The following is a 25,961-nucleotide window of genomic DNA, read 5'->3' as shown; positions in this document are numbered from 1 at the left end:
TAAGACAAAAGGGAAAAAGAGGCTCGTTGGCGCGGTACCACCGATAACGCCACAGTCTCACGCGCAGCTCCTCCGATCGATAATCAATCTCGAGAATTTCGGTGCTTATCTCTCTCTCTTGGAAGAAAATCATCTCGCGCCACCGTCGCTGCCGTTACATATAGCTGCACCGATAGCTATTAGCCATGGGTGCATAGGCTGTATCTTGCGGCCTCGTTCGAGTTTATCAACCCCGAGACGTAGCCACCGAGTCCTCCCTCCCTCCCTCTCGGTCTTTTATCATCGCTAGCTCGATCCGTAGTTTTTCCCATAGCCTATCGACGGAGGGAAAATACCAGGGGTGGAAGCACGCGGGTCCAAGCATTTCCACGCTCCCAGTCCTGTGACGCCCCTCGGACGCTCGGGCGATATGCTTTTTCTCTGACTGCACTCGTCCACTCGTTTTTTCGCACCACCCCCACTGCGATATGAGGGCACGATAGAAAAAAAAAAAAAAAAAAAAAAAAATGTTTCTGGCCACACCAGTAAAATAACCAACCTCGCCCAACCAAAGTGGAGAGCGAGTGCACATATACATAGCAACGCTGATGCACGCGCGGGTTTATTTATGATCTCGAGAGCGAGAAAAGAGACTCCCGCACTGAATCCCTGCTGCTTCTGTACGTGCTATAATGCATATAATGCTTTCTTTTCTCTCTTTCTCTCTATGGCATTCGTTATGTAGCACGGCATTGCGGTCGTTGTATTTTCGAAAGAATCGGGCTTGCGATGCATCCGAAGTATGAGCTCCCCTGCTATATACATTTGGAGAAAAGTTTTTCTTACCCCGTCACTTTTTTTGTTGTCATGAGAGTTACTGTCTTGCGTGAATAAAGGGGATAATGAATGCTGGGACATCGTTGGGTGGAGGACTTTTTTTAGGATGATTAGACGAGATAGGCCCTCGCCTCGTTTTATGGTGGCGTTTTATGGGCGCGTTTACGCGCATGGCGAGAGTGGGAGGCGCTGAAAAAGACTTCCGGAGTGCCTTTTACAAGCGTAGGAGGTCAGTTGAAGCCATTGGGTGTCTCTGGGAGTCGCGGTGCTGCGGATTTCAACAAATATGATCCAAAGATTTCACTGGGCTGCAGAAACGTCAAACAACTTCTGTCGACTTTTAATACCTTATTAAATCCGAAGCTTTTCATTTTTTTTTTTTTTTTTTTATAAACAATCATAAAGTGTACGCAATATCATCGCGCAAATTGGAAAAAGTCTGAGACAGAATAATTTCCTGCATGACGAGGCTCCTTTGTGCTTCGAGAATATGAATACGGAATTACAGATTATAATAGTATTCGGTAAGAATACTTATATAAATGATTTCCTATAAAAATGTTTTGTATCGCTAGTGACTATGAGTCGTCGGCAAATGGCTATCACCGGGCGTTTAACACACGTACTATCTTCCGATCAAAGTCTACCAACATTCGTTTATCGGGGCTTCAATCTCTTCAGAATAAACATGAGCTTTCTACTAGTCTTTTCTTGGTGGCTGCCCACGATTTCCAAGTGCTCTATTTGGTACATAAATTGGCAAGTGAGTTTTTAAATTGTAACATTTTCAAAAGTTCATTGATATATATTTACATATAGTTATAAAAAAAACAATCCACGTTTTTATAAAAATAACCATAGGTAGGCTGCAGAATTTTAAACATTTATGATACAGATGAGTGTCAATATTGTCACAGCATATTTAATATAGTGTTTACGGTAATATTTGTAAGTGCAACTTACATCTCGATAAGCAAAAAACAAAGTGTAACGTGTACTTTAATTCAAACACCTAACTGGTTGTAAAATTACATCTATAATAAGAAAATTTAATTAAAACTTAGATTGCCTCGATTAAGTTAATAATTAGCCATCGATGTTTTTAGAAATTTCCAAATATTTTCGATTCATTTCCATGAATATTTTATGGAAAAGGTTTCAATTTAAAAATCACGAGAGCTACGCTTCTGGGATGCACAATGGTTTCCCCCCACCCCCTCGACCTATCGGATTACCATGGCAACAGCAAACGCAGTTATCTGAAACGCGTACCTATACACCACATACATATATATTATATATCTCCAAGAAGCATTACTTTCTGACTTCGAAGAAAGCTCGTTCTCACAGAAAAGTGCGGGTCCATTTCACTAGTGCTACTTGAAGGGCTACTAGCACCACCACCACCACCACTACTGGTTTCCATTAAAAATTGTATACATCACACCGGCGTCTCTGCTCCTCCACTTTCTGCCGCTGTTGGTGCGGACATTTGATGGCACACACACATAAATATCAAAGTACGATATTGCAATCGTGAAAGCTTACACCCGACACCCATCATTGTACAAGCGTCGCGATTCGCGATCCCAAGGACCTTTTTCTCATTTTTAATGGGTTTTGAAAAACGAACCCCCTGCAGAAGAGAAGAAGTGATTGAAAACAATCTATTCAGTATAGTTTCCATCGCATTAGTTTTAAGATCATCCTCTTTGCTTGACGAATATCTCCAGTATCGCGGTAAGTTACTAGTATTCCGTATAAAACGTGATAAAGTAGATTATCGGTATCATTCAGAGTCATACTGTTTTTAACATTTATTTCTTTTTTTTTTGTAAATTAACATCATTTTTTCTGGCACAAAGACACTTTACAGACACGTGTTGTTGCAATAGCAGCTTGTCCACAGATTGCAGCGATCATCACGCGTAGGTCTTGTGGCCACAAGTTCTTGACCAAACAAGGCCCAACGAGCATATATTTGTATACACTTATTTTCCTTCTTTCGAAAAGTACAGCTTATAGAAATAGACCTATGGGGTTCCAAACAACGCGACAAAAGAAGAAAAATCAAACACTGGACACGTATATATACATGCGCTGGAGCTCCGTACCGGAAGCATAAAAAATACGGTTTAGAGCACGCCCGACATGGGTTACTGCAAAAGGCACGCGTGCAGCTAGCTGTTATGTGACAGCAGATGACTCCCTGTATATTCGCACATATACATACGTATACATATGAAACGAGTCCCAGAAGAGAGGAAGCCCGGAGAGCCGTCAAAACGTCGCCATCGAGGCGACTCGTACTACAGCGCATACCCACGTATACTACACGTACAGCCGTGAGCAGGAAGGCCTGCATTGCATTTGATTAACATACCTGCACGATTTCACGAGGGCATATACACACGATATGGGTGCAGACGAGTGCAGATCCACGGAGCTATACGTATAGGTAATAACGCTTCGGAGGTGTAGGTATTATGTATGGCAGGAGCAACCGGATGTTTATAATATAAATGGTCATCGTTGCGCGGGGCAGTAATGTATGCTACGGGGCCTCGGAGGAAGAAAAAAACAAAAAAAAGCTATATCTCCCACGCCCATCGTGCATGATCCCCGGCTGGATGGGAGAGCTTTTTTTGTCCACCGATGTAGCTTGGCCCTCGCTTCTCCCGTACTACTGTGTGTAGTACCCCCTTCCTTTGTTGTGTCGCGTAGACACGTTATACACCAGCTTGCTTTGTTCTAAGCGTCGAATCTACTCTCGCTTTTTTTTCAGAGCTACCCACTTGGAAGAAACAAAAAAAAACAAAAAATACACGTGAGGGACCGCGGTGCGGAAAGTGTGTGGGGATGTGGAAAATTTTTCAGACTTTTTTCGAAAAATCGTCAACGCTCGGTATAAGTGCAGCTTTGTTCGTGGGTGTACACACGTGTGGGGTACATCGTGTGCCGAGATCGTTGCTCTCTGGGCCTTTGATGTCAAAGTGCTTGGACGTCGCTTTCGAGTTTTACTCGAAAAGCCAGAGAAAGAGAAAAAGAAACAATAATTTCATCGGCTGTACCTATATTAAATATCATTGATTTGTAAGTTGTATTTTTTATGGAATTGTTTGAGTGCCGATTTCAAAACAATTTGTTATAAAATTTTCTTTTAGAAGTATATATGAACCAAATAACATAGTGACGTGGATAAGGGTGACAATTGACTAAAAAGCAACCATACAGTAAGCTCTTAACATAAGTGATTTCAGGATGATTTCCTTTTCGTCCCCGATATGTACCAAATGGACAAAAGTTGTGCGGGCAATAAGTAGCTCATAGAAAACAGCGCCTGCGGTAGATGCAACCGGGCAAACATGAGAGACGGAGACGATTCGATCAGACGGAAGATCGGTATACATTATACAACTGGCGTCTACAAAGTTGCCACTTTTGGCGAGTTTTCTCCGGACTTTAACAACACTCTTGCGTCACCGTTCCCTCGATTGAACATCCAAAGCTCGAAGCTGTGAGCTTTTGGAATGTCTTCTCTACCAACTGATATATGGGGCTTCTCCAGGAAAATGGCCCATCGTCGATGATAAGACCTGCTACTTTTCACGTAACGCAAAAACACGATAGTTGTTGAGATTTTTACAAATCTTTACGTAAATTTAAACCGAATGATTCATCAAGCTCGAAAATAACGCCTCTTTAAAAGGAGATAATCTTGAAAAAAAAAAAAAAATCGCGCACCAGATGTAAGCCCCGACGACAACAACAAGTGCGGTCGATCCACAAAAAAAAGCTCTTATATTTTTCATCCCTCGCGTATAGCCCTAAAATTCGATTACTCGGTGGAAAACTCCCGACCCCGCACACCCGACACTCGACGCTGTCGCCAAAAATATCCCCCCCCCCCGGATGAGGAGGCAAAAGCAAGATCAGCATCATCATCTCTCGCTGTTTAAGCACTCCGAGCTTCCATCACCCACGCGCTCGCAGGAGATATCGTGGTCGTCCGTGCTGGAGGTGCGGGTAAAAATAGAACCCGGACTTTCGAGCACGGGAGCTTGCGCGAGTACCATAGTACAAACTGCTCTCGTGAAGGGAAAAATATCTGGGACCTACGTAGACTCAAGGTGTGTGTGTGTGTGTGTGTGTGTGTGTGTGTGTGCATGTACACAGAGTCTGGGGAAAGAAAAAAAGAAAAAAAGAAAAAAAAAGAAAAGATGCTCCCCGTACATGGCGAGTCTGCGGTGCAAAGTCTCGGGAGCCATAGCGCGGTAGGGGAGCTTTTCACACAAACTGGAAGGCACAAAGAGAGGGGAAGCCGGATAAAGACGACGACGGCGCAGAATCACACCACGGAGACCGGAGGAGGAGGATCCTCTTCTGTTTCGATTCGTACCACAGATGTACATACGTATTGGAGCGAGATGGGGGCCACATAACCGAGCCGTGCACGGGGGAGAGCTTTGCTACGACACAGGCCAAGGGGGGGAGCTTTCATCTCGGGTGTTCCATCTGTATCTCGATTGCGCGCGCCGAGAGGAGAGAGAGAGAGAGAGAGAGCTTGCACACCGTAGAACACAGAGTGGAGTGTAGAGAGAGAGAGAGAGAGGCGCCACACCACGCTGCCACTAGTCGCCGTAGTGTTGGTTGTATAGAGTAGATCATCGTCTCGTTCCCGTTGTCGCCGCCGCGGCTCCGCTTCCATTCACACGCTACACCGAGACCGAGTATAGTGGCTACGCTGGGGGCACGTAGGTACAGGCCCCACCGACTCTGAACGCGGTGCACTGCCTCCGTCTATCTATGACGGATACTGTAGACGCGGAGGCGCCACGGACGACCACTCGCTCCCTGGCTGATAACAGAGGGGATGCGCGCCTACGTGTGTAGAGTACAGCAGCGAGTGCACAGCTGTGGCGTGTGTGTGCGCGTGGGTTGGACGATGCACGTGTAAGTGAGTAGCTGGTGCGGGTGGTGGTGGTGGTGTGCGTGTGTGTGTGTGACGAGCGGCGGTAAAAGTCCGCGGCGTTTAAACCACGCGAAGCCAACGGAACGGAAGGAGGAGTAGCTGCTGCTGTTGTTCACGGCCACTGTCACGTCGAGGTGCTCTCGTCGAGGAGAATAAACAGCAAGTGTTGCAGCTGGATCGCGATAACGGTACGTACTTCCGACCATGTACCCATACGTGCGTGGGTGTAACCATTTGTTTTGTTTTTTTCTTTTTGTTTTTTTTTTCTCGACACTGTTTTATTTTCGTTGTGGTAACGTATGAGGGACGCAGGCACGCGTGTCATTTGATTAGCGCCCGAGACGAGTGATGCGGTGACGATGAGTTCCGTCTTTCTTCTCGACTGTCTATTACCTGTCTGTCCAGCTGATGTCCCCGTGGTTTGCTGTGCTCCGGTCGTATAGAGCTTGGACTCGGGCACGTGTGCGTTACTGACGATGCGAGCTTTTGTGCTTTTGAGTGACTGTGGAGACCAGGTGGTGGCACTGGTGACGTGGGAAGTGCAAGGTTCAGCGTTGCATACCGATGCTATTCTGGATTGATGGATGATAGATTCTGACAACAGCTGCGTTGCTTGCTCCGTTGGGTCGTCATCAAGCTTCGAGGCAACTTGAGCTTTCGACCAATAGTCCGGACCAAGGTGGGTGGGTTTTTGTTTTTTTTTAGAATTTTCATTCCTCTCCAATGTCCTTGCGTTTTATATTTACTTCCTCTAATCCGCACAAAAATACTTTTGTTGTTAATAATCGTGCTGTCCGGCGTTCACGGACACGTTCATCTCTGTTTTTGACGAGCAGGCGCCCCGAGAGGCTTGCCAAGAAGTTGGTTTACTCCGCTTCCCCACGCCTCTGCCATTGATGATGCCCCAACGTAATGTTCTAGAGTAGACTAATGAATGAACAGCTGCTAATTTTAAACTTCTACAACGTTTTTTTTTTTTTTTTTTTTTTTTTTTCGATCAAAATGGGATTTGGTGAATTATTGTTTGAATACTTGTAACGATCGCGATAAAGAACGGCCGAATCGGGTATATCCATCCTCACGAGCGTCAAGTGAGCTGTTAACGTCAATCAAAATTCAAGTGGCACACATCGAGCGGTATGTGGAATCAATTAACACTCAGTAGTTTAGTTCATTGGCTCGATGGAAAATAATAAGTACAGCCAATAATTGACCAGTTTGCGAGTCAAGGCTTACTATATACTGTTCGACTATTTGTTAAATAAACACATCGAATGAAAAACTTTTGCTTTCAATATTGGATTCTGCAAAAGACAAAAATGGTACGATATTGATATTCTCTCTACCATTTCTCTTGTTACGAATCTCACGTCTGATTTAACATACAACGATATATATTATTATTATTATTACATAGTTAGTTCAATGACATTGTTAATTGTTTGAAATAACTTCATTTAGGAGATAAAACTTTATTCCACGCACGTATACGTAAATATTTGCGAGTCAAATATCTGTAACAAAAGCTTCGCTTGCAAGATCCAATTTCAAGCTATGGGAAACACGTCCATCCGATATTTTGTAAAAGCCACCATAGCCCAATATAGGATATCGAATCGAATGGAGAACGTTTGACATTTTTCTGTGCATCCAACAAGATTTCCATACTCCTGCCGTCTACACTCTGTGAAAACGTAATCAGCTTGAGCTCGACCATCACAAACCTTCTTCACTTACTGTGCCATGTAACTGCCAAGCCTGATTTGCCATCACAGAGAAAAAAAAAAATCATCTCTTTATCCCACATTCATGAGCTGCCGTTCAATGTGCCCACTTACAGATGCGATACCCAATAAAGACTCGTTGCAACCATCGCAAAGTTCTGCTAATATGCTTCCATCGCCCAAGATAATACACGTGGGGATGTTTAATGACGTACAATTACTCCACATCAGCGGAGAGAGGCGCCGATGCAAACAATAGAAATTTAATATTCACACGTACGAGCAGTTTTCACGTCTACTCGATAACACGTGCAACAACAGCTCAGAGAGATCACACGCACATGGACGGGACTTTAATAACAAACTCGCATTGGCGCTCCGTTGCGTTTGTGTATATAAAATTACACGCGGGAGACCGTCTCCCACATCCAATACTTTGCCCGGCGTCGCGGGACACCCCGTGACCATTTATCTTCGTCTCCGCTGTTTAGTCTGCGCGTGTTCTTTCGTCCGCACTCCCTTACTCTTCCCTCGTCGCGAGACACATGACGGCCTTGCACCTTTTGGAATATTACCATGGTGTGCGTGCGAGGGCGGTCCATCTCTCTTTCTCTCGGGATTCGATTTCTTCCTCCTTCTCCTCCTACTCCTATCTCCCGCGTTACCGTTCGCTCGCCGCCTTCATGTGTATCGTCGGACCTTACTCTCTCCCTTTGCTCGCCGGTCGGCTTTTCTCTCTGGTCCTTTGTGTGCTTGCTGCAAGCGTCACTCTTTGTTTTTTTTTTGTTTTTTTTTTTTTGTTTTTTTTTTTATCGCCGAGCGCACGTACAGGTATAGGCGTCCAAAGGGAAAAAAAGGAGTGTGGATTGAATGCGTGTCAGTGATTTACAGTGACATTGCCCGACATGAGCCCCTTCCCAGAGGGGGGATTTAATGCCACTGCGTGTACCCTCCCCCCAGTGTCTTTGGCTTTATTTGTCGTCGTCTTTCGTCCTCCCTCCCTCCCTCTCTCTCTCTCTTAGATGAGGTTCCGTTGGCCCGCCATCCTTGCAAGGGCCATTTATTCAGGTGGACATATTGCAGTGTCGTACGCGTGTGTACGTCTTTGATTGAATTTCGGTGTAAATTGCTTTTCTTTAGCCAAATTTCTTGATTTAAATCTCATTGGTGTCTGATTTACGATTCAACTGGGGCTTCAGTGCACGCCTATAAATGCCACCAGTTTATACATCGACTAGAGACTGGTAGGGTGTGTCGTTTTAATTCTGGATCAAATGTCGTATCTACACTGGTTCTTTTTATACAAAAGTGTGAAACCCAATGCAATCAAAGTGAAATTATGTCTTTGATTACCAAAATGTTTAAACGTATGAAAGTGTATCCACTAAAAAAAAAAACTGATTTAATGGATTCCCAAAGTCACCCACCAGCGTTACTTTGAAAAATCATAAGTAGCCATTATTTATCCGGGTACAGCCTCCAAGAAGTTCTAAACAACTTGGGGGAGGGGAAGGGGATTTGTAAGATTTCATTGCGTGTCTCCGAGCGTATGTACACAGTAATTAATTTTACCCAGCACTAATCACCATAGCGCCCGCGTCTCCCCACCACAGTAACAATCGTCACAGTTCCCAAGAATGTCCTAGCGTATTGTACCTATGCCTCGGGCTCTTCTTCTCGAATCAACGTGCATATCTGAAATTCCCGTGGTGTACTCTCTGCACACGCGTGGAACTGGTATTCTTTGGGGGGGATGTATGCGCCAAATTAAAATACTCGAGCGCTCTTATGCTAAAGTGTCCCCGCGCGTGGGGAAACGGAGCACAGAGCGACGCACGTGCGCTTTCGCGTAATTGATCTACGAAATAGTCGAGCGAGTACGAGATGCTCGCGTAGCAAACTGATCGAGACGTTGTTGTCGATCGAGCTGGCGTGCGACTTTAACTCAAATCCTGTTTCTTTTGCTTTGTTCCTTCAAGCCAGGAGTAATTGCCGTAATACTTTTTGCCCATACACGAGCTGTCGTTTGTCTATACTATAAAGTGAAAAATGTGTTTTCTTGCACTCACAGACGAAATAGTAAGGATAAAACAGTGGAATGAAAATGCCAAGCTTTACTGGCTGCATACTCGCTGAAAAAAGAAGAGGCAGAAAATTTTCTGCAACCGCAAGCTCGTGGAACTTTTTTTACCCCTTTTTCTCTTGGTTATACACAGCTATAGATGCTGATAGATCCCGCCTCCTTCGGCCCTTATCGTTGTCTCAATTTCTCTTCGTTGAAAGGCTCATTCGGCCGGGAAAATTAGTCTAGCTTTCGCGTTAGCTGAAAAGCTCGTCGCTGCCGTCGTCGGTCGACGGCTGAAAGAGAAGCCAGCAGTGCCCCTTGAGCTCACGTGTATACGTATAGAAAGAAAAAGTTGATGCTTCAAGCTCACGTGCCACCAAAAGTGCTCGACCTGTACCTATTATACTTTACGCGCTAAAAGCCGAGTAGAAATGTGTGTGCTTGGTTTTTCATGAATGGACGGCCACGACAGCGAGGCTCGCGAATACATTTTTTCCCGCCCACCCCCTGGTTTTGGTGCTCGCTGTACTTTGCTCTTCGCGAGCGAGTCAATGGTAGGAGAGAGATGGCTCGTCCCTTTTATTCCGTCGCTCGATCGGTCGCGACGACTCCCCCCTGGGAATATTTTCGGCTCCAAAGTTGCACCGCCTCAACTCTCTCTCTCTCTCTCGCAACTTTTCTCCTTTGTCTTTTGCATTTTCGTTGCCGGAGGACTTTTCTCATCCGTGTTTTATGCTAATATTCCGAGTAAACTTGTAATTCTCCCTGCTCCCTGTGGGTGTACGCGAATCGACTGATGCTGACTGCGACGGAGCAAAAGTTCGCCGTAAGTTGGACCAACTTTTGATGCGATGACGAGTTTTCATCGGGACAGTGAAATTAGTTGACACCATATAGGTATATATTTATAGTAAGGTGGGGATGGCTGCACGGCTTTTTATCTACACCAAAGCAATACAGGTCTACTCATGAATTCATGCAAATATTGTTTTTACTTCCTGTCATGATTCGTGTAATACACTTTTTTTTTTTTTTTTTTTTTTTTTTTACACCCCACGTGGACGAGTTTTCCCGAATAATTTATCGTCGCGACTCTGACGCGCCATCGCCGATGGCGGTGTACAGGACAACGAGTTCGGACGAGTTCGGACGACAGATTAATTTATATACATTATAATTACACGTTCGGCATATAATATAGTGGTCGTTGTACACCATTATTGTATATAGCTCGTACAATTTATCGCATGAAAAAAAAAAGGAATATTTTCATGCATCCCCGTGTTTGTTACCATGCACGTACACACGATGATTTTATGGAGATTTTTGATTTGACATTGTAATAAGTGTAGTATCAATCACAGGGCAGCGACAACGCACCGTAAGGAAAATACCACACGAGACTGGAATACATTAAAAACGACGTCGAATCAAATAGACGATCGACGGACCCTCCAATGATATTCCGTGGAGCTCAATCAATTAGCAGTAATGGCTCAATAAATACGCCGTACATAAAAATGCTCTTCAAGGTTTTCGCTCGGCAATTTGTCGGAGCATTTTCCGATTGATCTGCCGATGAGCACGAGGAGGAAGCATCTTCCGATAATTGGATGCGCCAGCTTGCGCAATCCAAGATTGCGTTCTGCCTCTGCGGGTGCACGGGATGACCGGAAAAATGAGTAAAAGCTCTCGGTAACAGCGGAGATCCGACGTCCAACCATTGCTAGAATGAGGAAGGAAAAAGTAGAGCTCGCGGAGCACACGCGAGTATACTCTCAACGCGTCGGAGGCTTTGCACGGCCGCCGTGGCCAAGCCAAAGAAAGGCACGCACAACCGCACTCGCTAGCCTACAAAACGCTCCAGCAAACATTTACACCTCGTCTGAGTATCTTATTTGGATGTGGCGACGACAGGCTAGACGCGCGTCTACGTATATTTATATGTATAGGATTGTGCTAATGCGATGTTCTCGCGGGAGCAGAGACACGTGTCTGGGCATAAGCCACTATATGGTGCGACGACTGACGTTGAAATGTCTGTCTTTGGAGGTGACTAGACTTGGCTAGACTCTATTCCATGGCACTGCGTCTAATGTATATATGTATTAAGGCTTGCTCACTTGGTTTTTTTGAGCCATTGTGCGTTCCCATGAATTCAGGGTTAATTGGGCCTTTCATTTGTTCGTGCGTGTGTGCTTTTGTTGACAATCTTGGCTTAATCATATTACGATTTTTGGGTTCATCCGCATTGAATAGTATATTTTAACAACAACGTTTTAACTTTAACCATATAATAATTAATCATTTAGTGGCAAAAGTATAAGCACTGCCTCGTAAATTGAAAAAGACGTTCCGCTGAATCGAAGGACATGTATATTACAACGTGGGCTGTTGGAAAAAAAGACTTCTTATAAATAGATTACCTTTGGTGACATCACAACGCTCATTACTCCAAAAATGTGTTGTGTTTGCGCCAAAACTTTGAATCTCGTACACGTTAATAAAAACTTGTACGCTTTATGTAAGACGACAATGTACAAATTGTAAACATGTTTTCAAAAAATATTGAAAATTGTGGATTAATATGTCAATCTTTTACCCCAAGACGAAGTGACAATGGAAATTTTTTTTTTTTTTAATATCCCATCTGGTAATACCAACCAATAGAACAACGGTTAAAGAAAAACGTTCTGTATTTTCTTCTTCTTCTTCTAAAAAAAAAAAAAAAAAAAAAAAAAATCCTCTTGATTTACACCGACTGCACACGACTTCAATTCAGAGTAATCGCTCGTAATTACACGGAGGTATCGTGCGTACAGCGAAACGCGAGAACGCCTGACTTTTACTTAACGAAATTAAACGATTCGATCAAAAGAGCCGGGAGGGTATAACCCAATTCACCAGACTAATTCGCAATTGCATAAGTAGCGTAATAATTCAATCGAGATGAAAAACTTGGATAACCCATTGTGCACTTGAGCGCTCACGAGATGCTGGTGCTGCCTTGACGTGTACACGTCGTAAATAATTTATTTAATAATACGAGTACTGTTTTTTTTTTTAAGAAAAGAGAAAAGAAAACAAGATGCGATTCAACCCTCTCTGATTACTTCAGCCCTTTCACCCTTTGTTTGCAATCGATCTGATAACTCTTCCTATCACACGCCACATTCAAAAGTGACGAAAATCAATCAATCATAAATTTGTCTCCCTCTAGTACTAGTCGACACACACACACAGGTTCCTCCTCTTTCTCAGTTGATCCTCACAGGAGCACGTAAGTCTCCCGGGACTTGCCCACACAGCAGCACCGTATCTTTGCAAGCCATCCGATTGATTTTCGTTGCGAGCACGTATACATTATACGTGCGCACTTGTCTACCACCCACCCGTACACCAAGGTCACGCGCGCTTAGCAGCTTCTTCCTGCCGTTCATCCGAAAATCAAAGCTAGCCGACCTTCACGGCTCCGTTTACGTATATATATATACATACTTACACGCGAGGGAAGTTTATGCAAATGGCATGTCGCGTGCGCCAAAGTACCACGGCCGTTAATAGCTCCCCCTCCTCTTTTTCGGTCTATTTATTTTCTGGTATTTTCGGCGATCGGTAAATCAGTCGACATTTTACGATTCTCCACATTATTTATTTTGATCTCTGCTGTGAAAGGGTATAGGTGTTGTGTTTTGCGTCCAGAGCTATTGCGGTACACGATCGGTGTACATGTAAAATTCGCGTATATCAGTGGTACAAATGAGAAAAAATCGTTTCAAGGTACGAGTTTTCGAGGTACCACGAGTATAACTGTATACATTAATTTGGCGATCGGTTTCAGTAATTACATTAATAATATGAAAATTTTGTATTTTCATTAAATGTGGTATACATGCTATTTCTTTACGTGCCATTGAACAGAAAAATTGAGCGTTCCATCAGATTGGTATTTTTTTTTTTTTTTTTTCATTTTTAAAGTGGTTGTGCTCCGTGACGTAAGCGTGCCGTTTTACTTTTTTTTTTTTTTAATACTTGGGAATTTAATTCCGAGGTGCTATCGGAAAAAACGCCTACTGCCACACAGTAAACGAAGCGATGATGATTTCGAAAATTGATACTTTACGAGTTGCCGATTATCAATGACCACAGCGAGCGCAATCAAGTTTACTTTGCGAATAGTTTGAAAACTAGGTCCGTGTACTCGTAATTTTTAATTTTAACTGCGATCGCAATATGTAAGCATTGCGTTTGCCGTAACAGCGAGAAAATGCGCGTGTTCGTGTGCAGTCATTTGTCGGAAGATTTTAAAAAAGTAGGGCAGCGTTTCGTTTAAACTTTAATTTGAAACTAACACTGTGCTGAGTCCTCATTTTTATACTCCCTTGCTGTGGCACAGCTACAAGGCTTTCTAAATACGAAACATCCGATGTAGGTATGTATACGTGTCAAAAGAAGATTTTTTCCTCCATTGAAAAATTTAAAAATGTTCCTGTTTACGGTAAAAACAAGACGATAAAACGTGTTTTAAAAAGTAAGGTGAAACATGAAAGAAAAACCACAAGTTTCCCTGCAGTCCGGCAGATAAGAAGCTCAAAGTGCGTACACCTCGCGTACCGAAATAATTGAGAACGTGAGGGACAAAGTATTAAGGAGGGAGAAAAGCGGAAAAGTCGTTTTCCGCTCGTGGCGCCGGCTGCACGAATACACACACATACATACATACACGATGAGCGCCGCCTGTGCATCTCTACGTGCGTATATATATGTACGTACATTTACCCGCGAGCCCCACAACTTCCCCTCCGTCACCCACGCGCGGGCGCTCTACAACACTTGCCAACTGCAATCAATAGTATGGCATAAGCTTCCGTCACGTGTATATATATATATATATATACCCGCGCCCCCTCGCCCTCCTCTATCATTTGTTCTCCATGTATGAGAGAGAAAGAGAGGCGCAAGCTTGTGTGCAAATACATATAATGTACATGGTGAGTTTTTACGTGCACGCGAGGGTGGTTTATATTTGACGTATATACGTGCATGCAGGGACACCGGCTGTACCGCCGTATAATATGTATACCTATACTATGTACTCACTCCTCCTCTTCAGCAGCTCAACTCTGCCAGTACTCTGCAGCCCCTCGTTTTTCGAGTGGACTCTAGCCACTTGATGTGCAGCTACTGAGGGAGAGAGAGAGATCGTTAAGAGAATTCTTTTTTAGGTTGGATCGATCGTTCAAAGTGCCATGTGCACCACACTCGGGCGGGGAGTCGATGCGCGTTTCGTTTGTCGCTGCAGTCGGCTATACTTACGACCCTAAACCCCGAGTGACTTTTTGGAAAATTCCCATATATATTTATACCACATATACACATTATTACATGTGTCGCCCGCGAGGACCGTAATCTCTCTCTCTCGAGAGAAAGAATATCGTGCACACGCGTGAGCGAGCCCTGGCTCCTCCTTGACCTTTTTTTTTTTTTTTTTTTTTTTTTTCCACTACAGTTGGCCTTTGTGCCTTTTTGCGTAGTTTAACATTGCACTTATCGATTTTGCAATATTGCACACTCATACACAAGGCTGTTTCCTGTGGCGGTCTCGGAAATTTAGTGGTACCCTTGCTGTACTTACTGTTCACTCGCCTGATACCAAATGGTCGATAGACTGGAATTAGTGGTACCGTTTAGCTATTTATTTTACGGAAACAATTTGTAACAGTATTGAAAAAAAAAAAGTATTTTATGGTTTAAAAAATATTTCGGAGCTTGGTAATTTTATTTAAAAAAGTTGGCATTTCTCGTGAGTTTGCGGGAGACCATTTCCATCAAAATCAGTTTTCCAAACCCATGCATAACGGGGATAGTCACTTTCCGACACTTTACATACACAACAATTATTACAAAGGGGTGTAAAGACATCGTACGTAAAACTATATGCGTGAAATCATCATTGACTTTATACATTTATACCTTTACACATTAGCATGGCCCGTGTAATTTTTGCAAGCCAAACGGGAATATCGGGGACGGAGGGAGCAGAGGAGGAAAAAGGCGAAAGTTTTGAATCGCTGCCAGCCGGTCGAGTGAGCCAACAACCAAGTCTTCGCCCGAAAGTGGAAAAAAGGCCAATGTCATCGACTGATGCAGGCCGCGACCTCAGCTCTCCTGCACTTGCTCCCTTACTTTTTGGATGGTCGGGCACGTATTTGCTCTGTGTATATACGCGAAAAAAGAAAGCTGGGCGCACAGTAAGGGGCTCACATTGCGACAGAAACGAGCGCTGTCTCCTCGCGAGGATGAATCATAAAGCCCCCAGTGGAATATTGTGGAATAACAAGGTTCGGCCACGACGACTGTGACGAAAACACCGTTGTTTGACACACGTGTCGATTATGGCATATGCATGATAGGAAGTTACATAGTTACAGGCCGATAGTTAGCCTATAATGTGACGTGTGATTATTGGTTAACAACATCAAAATGCACAGGCATTAATTCACATACGGTATGGTGTGGTACGCGCGGGGTTTTGTATGCAAAGCAGGTTGATGATGCTTGGGCAACCATGATTGGATAATTGGATAAAAACGCCAACTCTCTCGCGTCTCTTGTGTATTAATATTTGCATGCGTTGCGACCGAGCAACTTCCACCATTACAAGTACAGGCGTGTGTATACATACATTTTAAGATTGAAAATCATAATTTCCATCCTGCAAACACAGACTTTGCGCAATCAAAATACATCCACATTACAGGGGAGATTTCGATTACCTCCGGACAAACGCAGATCCCCTCCCCCCCTGATCCCATTTTCATTACTTACGCAAACGCTAACGTTGACACGATACCCCCACGGTACTTTCCTCCTCCCCCTGTATAAATACATACGGACTGTACGTACATTCGTGGCACGCCCGAGCCACACTCGTAAGTTGCCGTGCTATCTGGACTCTTGGAGCAAACAACGGTATGGCCCCTCGAGGAAAAGAATATATTAATAGGCAATCACATATCCGTCCTTTGCATCCACATTTGGGTTCTCATGCTCCTCGTCGACTCGCTTATCGACGACGACAAATTAACAGCCTCCTCGAGCTCCCATCCCGCATATGTAAGTCACATATATGCTTTCCTCGAAAGTAAAAGGAATCTCTCAAGGAACGTCTCCTGTTTCTCTTTGTGCGCTGGCGCGATGCACGGTATGTGTAGGCGTGACATCGGACCGCGGTAATCCCGCTAACTGAGCTGGGATCACGCGCAGCCCAGTGCATATTATAGCGTCGTAGGTTCTCCGGCCTATATATATACACCCTTTACAGCAACGGGGGAGGAGATTCTTTATATCGGCGAATCGAGCGAATTACTAATTCAGGCGACTCCAGCGTAGACACGCGCGATCGGGCATACACGCACGAGTGCCAAGGGAAGGAATTCCGTGTGGGTATGTATATACATATGTGTACGCGAGTGAAGGGGGAAAGAGAATAGAGCTTCGTATGGGGGGTGGGGGGGAGGCCAAGGAACCGTGCACGCGCACTTGTCCCGAAGCTTCGAGGGAGCGTGGCTGGGTGGAAAAGTAAGTAACCCCGGCGAGTGAAAGAAAGAAAATACGAGGGTAGAGGCAGACGGGCGAGTGGGTGGTTGTACGCGAAGTAGGAGAAACGGAGAAGAAGGAAACGAGTGTTCTACTCCCTTGGAAATTGCTCCACAGGAGTAGGAGAGATGCAGGATATCGTGGGGCTGGTGCCGTGCAAGTGCGACCCTTGCTCTCTTGTACATAAATATACGTGTAGCTGTACGCGTGCGCGCGTGCACTTTCGTTTTCGAGGGGCTGGCTTGTATGGGTGACACAGTCATCCTTCCCCGCGGCTCCTTCTTTCTTTTGCTTCGTTACCTTTTTTTTTTTTCTCTCGACCTCTCTGTAGCTCGTGTCTTCCCCGTTGGTACGCGAGCGAGGCTCGTGGGGCATCGTGGTCCTTTCACGCCTCAGTGCACGGTCATGCCGAGAAGCTTCGTTCGAAATTTGAAAGAAGCTCTGAACTTCAAAAACGTGTTTTCCTCTTGTTTTTTTGTTTCTTCTCTTTTCACTTTCAAGCCTATACAGTGCGGAACAGTTTATTTTGTTAAAATTGTGCTGGTGTATCAAGATCGAGTGATTGTTAAAACAAGTGTTTCAGTCCAATGTTTCACAGGCAAGTTAAGAGTTTTACTTTACGCTAAAAAATAGCCCAGAAACTTTACCAACTGCGGATGTTTACTTTTAAATTCAAGCACTTTTTTTTCATTCGTTTAGTTCATTGCAACAATAAGGACATTTCGTTTATTGATTTACTTGAACTTGTTTCACTTGACTTCAACACTTTTTAAAAGCTAAACCCAAATGACAAAAATTACCAGACTGTCTCTCTGCAGTCGTCCCGTTTACGCGGTCGGACTGTACATATTCTAGAATCATCTCTGTGATTTGTATGTGGTTCAGCCAAATGAAAGAATAGTTATTATTAACCGCTATAGCTGGGTGACTTGCTCATTTATTTTTGCTTGCCTGTTTACCCCACATTTTCTTTAAATTTAAATTCTATATTTTCTATTTCCTTCATTTATTTCTCTGATCGGTTTGAAGACACAGTATTCCTGTGAGATCCGGCTCCCACCACTCCATCATCCCGCATCTGGTCGTTTCTCAGGTAGGACAGACAAGAATTAGGTGCGTTAAAGACTCCGTGGTACTTTTTTCCCTCCATCTGCGGTTACCGCGATTCTACATCACCAAGATTAAGATATAATGCCTTACCGCACAATAGCCTGTCAACCATCCCCCGGTACGCTTTGTATTTTTCTCTCCTGTCTCGGTTTTAGATCACCTTTTACAAGATCTAAGAGGATAAGTGACAATAAATTTTTTAATACATACGCTACTTCATTTACCTTTTCTTTCATATTCAACAATTTTTAGTGACGCAATTTACGCAGTCTGACATCAATTCTTTAGGTGGTATGGTACTTAAGGCCCCCTCGCTTGCGTGGCTGATTCACTTTTTTGTGTCCTCCTACTGACTAATTATCCGTTACTTGCAATAGTATTGAATATTGTAATCGATACTTAAGCATAAAGTCGTTCTTAGCATGTAGTAAATATAAAAATTATTTTTTATTACTTAATTACTGTGGATTATTCATGTCGATAGAAATTTTAAAACTTTTTTGCATGGACGCCAAAATAGTAATCGATTGCTTTGAAGTAAGAACCAGAATGAGTTATTATTTTTTATGTATGTAAAATAAAAATCATAGCACGAGTAAGCTCATCGTAACCATCATCATCCTTATCTCATAAAAAAAACCCCAATCTTCTTGAATAGTGGAAAGAATTTGAATAATTTGAGCTTTACGTTCCCCAAAAACATACATTTTCTCAACGACCATTCACCCCCCCAAAACCTTTCAAAAGATCCATTTTTAAATTGACAAAAAAAAAACCGTTACTCGTTTCAATTCCCAAACGAAACGACCCCAAAAAAGCGCCAACTCTGTATTTTTCTCTTTCTCTCTCTCTCTCTACCCGCAAGAAAAAAATTTAAAAAAAATTTGCCATCGCATATTCATACCCGCTACATCATCGGACCATCCACGAACGTTACACATATTCGTAAATTATCAAATGCAACGTATGATCCCACACACACCCATCCATTCCATCCAACGTACGCACAGCAACGAACAAAATCCATCCCCTCGACGAGCACACACTCTTTACTTATAACGTTATAACGCCGTGTAGCATCGCTACGTTTCCCCGCATGCACATACATCAACAGCAGCCATCGGTGACTCGTCCGCATTCCCTTGCTCGCAACACCATGTGTACACCCATACACACATACGTACATACGTTTCCCTTCTCTCGTCAATCGTTCACTCACCCCATCACGACGTATCCACCTTATATATGCAGCCTAGTCACCGTAACACACACAACACACGCGCACAGCTCTTCTGTATGTGTGTGTGTGTGTATATATATACCAATGCCAGGGTGACGGTGTACGCACAACCCCGAGAAAAGGCAAAGCGGACTACTGGGTGAACGAGGGGAGGAAGACTCACGGTGTTGTTATATTGATCGGCTCAGAGGGAGAGAGAACGTCGTAGTCTCGCTCTGCTCGCCTCTTGGAACCTGCTGCGCCGCGACTATATACCCCTGGTATAATAATATATCGCATACATAGGTACGCGCACTGTTTACTCGTACACGATTTGCCGAGCCCTGCATGATGCGCTCACGGGAAACTTCATATATAACCCGCCACCATGACCCCTTGTATCCGTCGATACGGACTCGTTGACTTTGGAAGAACAAAGCGCGCGGAAAATCGTGTACGAGAAGCCAACCTCCCTCGGATTTTTATGCCGGTTCTTTTTTTTTTTTTTTTTTTTTTTTTCCTCCCCTTGTCTTTGTACTCGCGTGCGTACACACAGTCGTAACGTGCTGTACTGCACCACGGTACTGCCATCATGGCGCGAGGATGTGTTCGCGTGAGTGGGTGTGTAGTCATTTTCACGGCTCGACGAGCTCTCCCGGAATTGGAAAGCGATCGATGGCCCACCCCCCCCTGTCATTAGGGTTAATTATGATGGAAGAGCAGGCACGCCTAAACTCTCTCTCGACTCTTGATGCGCGCGGGGTTGGCCGGGACGTGTGTGTGTGTCTGTGTACGTACGTATGCACACGAGGATCGTTCGCACGGGGAGATTAACAGCCAAGCCCGTTTATACCTGGCGCGGAGAGGGTTTGCGCAGTGCTTGTAAGTATATTACGGAAGCTAAAGGAGCTGAAAATTCAAATGGGGCTTTAATTTTCTGCGAAAACCCCTTTCCTCCCTCCCCCCCTCTATCTCTCTCGCACCTCCAGCTCGCTCATCACTCGTGGGCTGTATAATATATACTCTGTGTTATTTTGTTTTTTTGCAGTACGTGGGAAATAATTTTTTAAGTTCGACCAGTAGATGAAACTGTCGCAAGATGGAAATTTTAAAATGATTAAAATGATGTTGATTATCGATGTGAGTACGAGCTAGTACTCAATCATGACTCAACTCGCGTGCTCACGAACATCTAAGGCCTTGAGTCGCTATCAAATGAATTATCCTTTCTGTATCGTTGTATGGCTTTTAATACAGAAACTCATGGTTGAAAAAAATATTTCAGTTGTCATTGTACGTTGTACGTAGTTGCAGAATAAAAGCAAATACCCTCGAACGAGTTTACCTTTGAATTCGTTTAATTATCGATTCCATTGAACGTGTGTGTATGTTAATCCCGTCGAATGTATAAGCGGAAATGCGATGTAACGTCGATTGACAATCGTCTGCCGGCTACGTGATTTTTGAAAAACATAAATATACACATCAAGTTCCTCAATTTCACGGTCTATTGGGTAATTCGATAAAAAAAAAACCACGAGTATGAAATATGTGTGCTTATTCGTTGGGAAGGAGTATAAGATTATTTCCCATTGACGGTGCGGGCGCACAAACTTATGTGAAAGGATACGCTTGCGAGTATGACGGGTTGTTTGTTACCAGGCGCGCCAAGCTGCTGTTGCTGACTGAGCATTGCTTGCGTCCATGCACGAGCCTGAATTCTTCGCGGGAGTGTAGCTCTTGCTTTTTCTCCTTGTAGAAAATCCAAAAGTTCTAAATCTCTTATGTCATACAATACCACGTAATATCGTCAACTCAGTAAGTTACATTAGTAAACCAATCAACAAATATACAAATAAACAGCTACAACTTGGTAAAAAATGAAAAATGAAGAAAAAACTGAAAAATACACGCAAGTTCTCTATTTTATACTCTCTGGAAATGAATTAATTGTATAGAATACTTTTAACATAACTAGAATTTTTTATCACTGATTTGAACATTTTGAAACTTTGCAATGTACTCTGGAAAGTTTCAATAGTAAAGGATGTACGTCAATTTTTTCTTTTTTTTTTCACATTGTATGCCATTAAAAATTTCGAGAACATCAAATATTATCCTCCGGCGTACGACAAAGAGCTTCGGAACGGACATTTTCCTTTTAACGAAACAACGAGCTATTCGAAACTTTGATGGAAAACTGTAATTTTCCCGTGCAACCAGACGCACCGAGCGTCGTAACTTTTATCCATATTAAAAGTTTCAGTGGCCCAGCACCGCGTACAAAAGAACGTCATCCAGCGATACGATGGTATTGGACGGTCCACCAAAGGCATTTGATTAGAAAAACACTTTGTCTCTGTTATCATTGTTGTTTTGCCTCCGGAACGAGCTATTTGTCTTGCGCAACGATAAATCGAATCATTGCTGTGCCCCTTATCCTTTGAGCATACAATTCCAGTATACTTAACAGCTAAATGTAATCATGCATTATTATTTAATGTTAAAAATTACCAATAAGGACATCTCCATGAAGTTTCACAGCTCTGCTTGATCGTGTACACAATGAACAAGCAGACAAACGAGTAAACGAGAACCACACTATGGAGCAACCTGCATACAAGGAGAGCTTCCCCTGCTAACCTCCTCACATGCAACAAAAAGACCCACATGACAAGCCACGCATGTATAATATAGACACACAACCACGGCGAACCTCAACAAACGAGCTTGCGGGGCGTATATGGGTGTCACGCAAGGAGTCGATTCGGCCTAAATGGCCAAGCGAGGGTAAGCCGCGTGTGGGCTCTGTCGAGGCTTGTTTTCGTCCGAAGCCGCCGTTTCGGTGAGCTTGTGCGTGGGTAAAAGCTGCACCCCTGGCTTGCACGAACAACTGACTTTCTTTGCTTCTTGAAATGCATGTGGGCGTCGGGCGCGAAGGGACGCCATGACAAGTCTCGCCCGCCACGGAGACCGAGAGGGTTGTTCATCCCTCTTTATTTTTATTTTTGATGCAGTACTGCCGAGGGGTGGATACGATGACCCACGGAAATCATTTTTGCTGCGATTACTTTTATGCTAATAGTCAATTTACTGAAGGAGAGTTTTACTCTACAGAGACAAAATCTTTTTTTTTCTTTTTTCTTTTTTTTTTTTTTTTTTTCTAGCGTCAGTAGGAATTGAGTTATATTTGCATTATTAAATTATCAATCGAGATGGAGAAAATTAAAAACTATAAGCGCGATCATGGTATCCATTTATGTGTACCTACACGAAAAAAAACTATAGCTCCCGAGAGAGAAGTTCTCCTCCAAGGTAGACGCGCCAACCGCAATATCCAAGCGGTACAGGCAGCCGAGCCTTTGCCAGTCCAACAACTGGCGCCTCCAAACCACTTTCTCCGCTGCTGTTTCTCTGCTACTGCTCCAAGGGAGAAAAAAGAGAGAGAGAGAGAAGTTTAGTAATGCCAAGGTTTAGAGAGATACCAGACGCGCACGAAATAATCGATAACACGTCCACTGTGTATGGGTATATATACATACCTACACAGTCGCGTGCAACCACCACGTGATGGAGCCCAGAAAGTCGAGGCTTGCCGATTAGATTCCGTGTATTATAGAAAGGCTCTCATCTCATCCCCTGCCGTACTTGGAAGCTTAAGGGATCCCCCTTTCCCGCGTCGTATACACTTTAAATGGCATCCAGTGGGATTTGCCGCGAGACGATTACGTTCCCGTCATCTGTTTTATTCGTGAGTTTTACTATTTGGCGCTTGTTTGTTTATTTATATTTATTGTCAAACAAAATACCGACAAAAAAGAACCACTAGCGAGTACCACTGTGTGTTTTCAGGTATGTTACGAAAATTTTTAATACTCAATGTTACATGATCCCACTTTTCTCAGTGTATATCGATTTTTCGCACCAATGTCACTTTGTTTGATGATTAAGGGTGGGTATTTTTCACACTTTTAACCCAAACACTTGATTTGAGAAATAAACTACAATCATAGGCAAACAAATACGAAAGCAAGAGACCCACGAAACGTGCTGTTACATTTTTTTTTTTTTTTTTTTTTTTTTTTTTTTTTTTTTTTTTAATCATCCATCCAAGCGAGGCTCTGATCAATACTAGGCAGCAGTAGCCGAGCTCACCCTCCGTGTCTTTTTATTTGGCCCTAGGCGACGATACGTATATATATGCACCCATCATGTGTTTTGTACAGGTCTATCGCTGCACAGGAAGCAGGGCCCATACGAAAGCCAACGCGATAGAATTTCGTGTGTTTTTCCCCTACTGTGTTCGCGCTCGTGTCCCCATCATCGTGCAGCTTATTGAGTTACGTATATCTCCAGGTACGTATGAGTCAGTCAGGGGGGAGTATTCGAAATATGGGGGAGTTGCAGCGCGCTTGTTTATGTGTGTGTACGTACGTGCGCAAGGGGGGCGTATATTTGCACTCGGTCTATGTGTGCGATATACGGAGCGAATGCTGTGGACAAATTGTCGTCGCTTTGATTTTGATTGTTGATTGCACTGGGGTGCGTCATGTATAGTTTTTTGTTTGAAAGAAATTTCTTTTATATTTGTTTATTATTATTTTTTTTTTCGCTTTTAACCCTAGAATGATGGAAAAATGTTTCAGAAATAAAATCGAATCGACGCGGACTCGGGGAAAATTTTATTACTCGATTGAAACGGGGAAAAAGGAGAAGCGGATTAATTGAAATGGAATTTGATTATGGATCTTTTTCACTTTAAATTGGAAGGGAATGGGAAAATTAAGAGACATTTTTCTATTATTTAGAATTTTCTAATCAAGGTCATTATTTTGTCACATTTTTTTTTTCATTCTGTCATATTCCATAAAATACAAAATGTGGCTCAGGTAATTGTTAAGTTTTTGGCTCACAGAATAAAAAATATTTTATCCCAAGCAATAACAATGATAGCAGAATCTTGGAATAAAAAAAAAGTCTATAAATATTTTAATAAGCTCCAAAATATGTTGTCCTCGAGAATTTCACCAAAAGTTTTGTCCACGACTTATCTCTATTTTTTCCATTTAATAGTGTTTTCCCGTAAATTCTAAAGTACATATCAACAAATACCACCAAAAATCAGAAGAAAAGAAGTGTTGCTTCTATTTATTACGAATATCCGTAATAAATATGAAAAAAATGTGTCCCAAGATAGTCACATTTCACGCCGTGCTGTAATAATCCCGACCATGAATTATGCTAGAGCACATATTGAGAGCTCGCAAAAAAAAAAAAAAAAAAAAAAAAAAAAAATTTATTCAACCCAAAACGCCTACTCCCTCACCCTTGATCTCTCTCCCCCATCGCAACTCATCACCCTCCGAGATCACGCGATACGCAAAAAAAACTTGGTTCCTCGTACCCGCGCGCAATACATTTTTTTTCCACGAGCCATTCAAACACATCGTTAAAGCCACGCCACGAACACATGCACGCGACAACAATATATACATATCCGTCTTTGTGCTTGGCGGCGATGACGACTCGCACACGTCGTCGAAAAGATAAGGAGGCGTTTATTGCCCGTTTCGCCGACCGAAAGAGGGATACTTCTTTCCTCTTTTTGCATCTCATCTCTCCTCGTCTCTCGTTTTTTTCCCTGTTCGGTCTCTCCTCGTATATACGTACTCGCTTCGCAAGGCGTATCTCTCAATCTTCATTCTTTCGCGATCAATTTTTCATTCTGCTGGTATAGTTTATAGATCGTACATTGCAACTTTTTGCCAATTCACGAAAAACAAACTCACACCCCCCATCAAGTCACACTGCATGGCATGTTTCAAGCGAGATTTGTTTTTTTTATTCTCTGATGACTCATGATGTCGTTACACATGGCCACGAATAATACGAAAAGCAAACCTTTCGAGGTCTCATGTTTATGCACTTCAAATGATACTTATTACGATCATTTCGCTCTTTCTCTCACGGCTGATAACACACCCGCTCTGCAGTGGCTTCGACCTCTGTTTTGACAACTGCGAAACAATTGTTGACAAAACCTTTGATTTCAAAAAAAAAAAAAAAAAAAAAAAAAAAAAAAAAGCTTTCTCGAGCTTTACCCGTCAATTCCACGTAATAACCATCCTTCGTGTTACCACACGAACAATACACCGGTCACTAATCGCATTCCCAGCCATCTTTCACCATCACCATCCGCGTCCCACTTTTGGCCTCACCGGCACGTAATCGGCTTCTTTACAGCCAATCAAAATACCTAAGACTGTGTACAACCATCGGTACGTTCTCTCACTGCAGGCAAATCTCACCTGCGTAATGATAATCGCTGGTGCGTAAACCCCACCACCAGAGCGAAAGAGACACCTCTTCCTTCTTTCTCCGGGCACCAGTGCACACCTGATGTACGTGCCTTGTCTCTCTTGTCGCATCATCATCATCATCATCATAATCGTTAGG

At 43.3% G+C, this 25,961-nt stretch overlaps 1 protein-coding gene across 4 annotated transcripts in view; it reads left to right on the top strand.

Moving 5' to 3' along the window:
- Window positions 1-25,961, top strand: part of siz (Brefeldin-resistant Arf-GEF family protein schizo) — a 113,461-nt gene that overhangs the window by 24,715 nt on the left and 62,785 nt on the right. The window contains exon 1 of one of the 4 annotated variants that reach the window (XM_014361665.2): window positions 5,774-5,976. The exons of 2 other annotated variants lie outside the window; for them this stretch is intronic. The gene's annotated coding sequence lies outside the window, so the exon portion shown is untranslated. Of the gene's footprint in view, window positions 1-5,773; window positions 5,977-6,182; window positions 6,468-25,961 lie in introns of those variants that run through there. One more of the 4 variants, XM_014361668.2, reaches the window with a different exon arrangement.

Source organism: Copidosoma floridanum, unplaced genomic scaffold (genome assembly GCF_036245765.1).
Source record: "Copidosoma floridanum isolate Cflo_tuat_1 unplaced genomic scaffold, Cflo_Japanese_pri ptg000009l, whole genome shotgun sequence".
Classification (NCBI taxonomy): domain Eukaryota; kingdom Metazoa; phylum Arthropoda; class Insecta; order Hymenoptera; family Encyrtidae; genus Copidosoma; species Copidosoma floridanum.
Note: the sequence above shows the minus strand (reverse complement) of the source record. Positions and strands in the feature narration are given on the sequence as shown.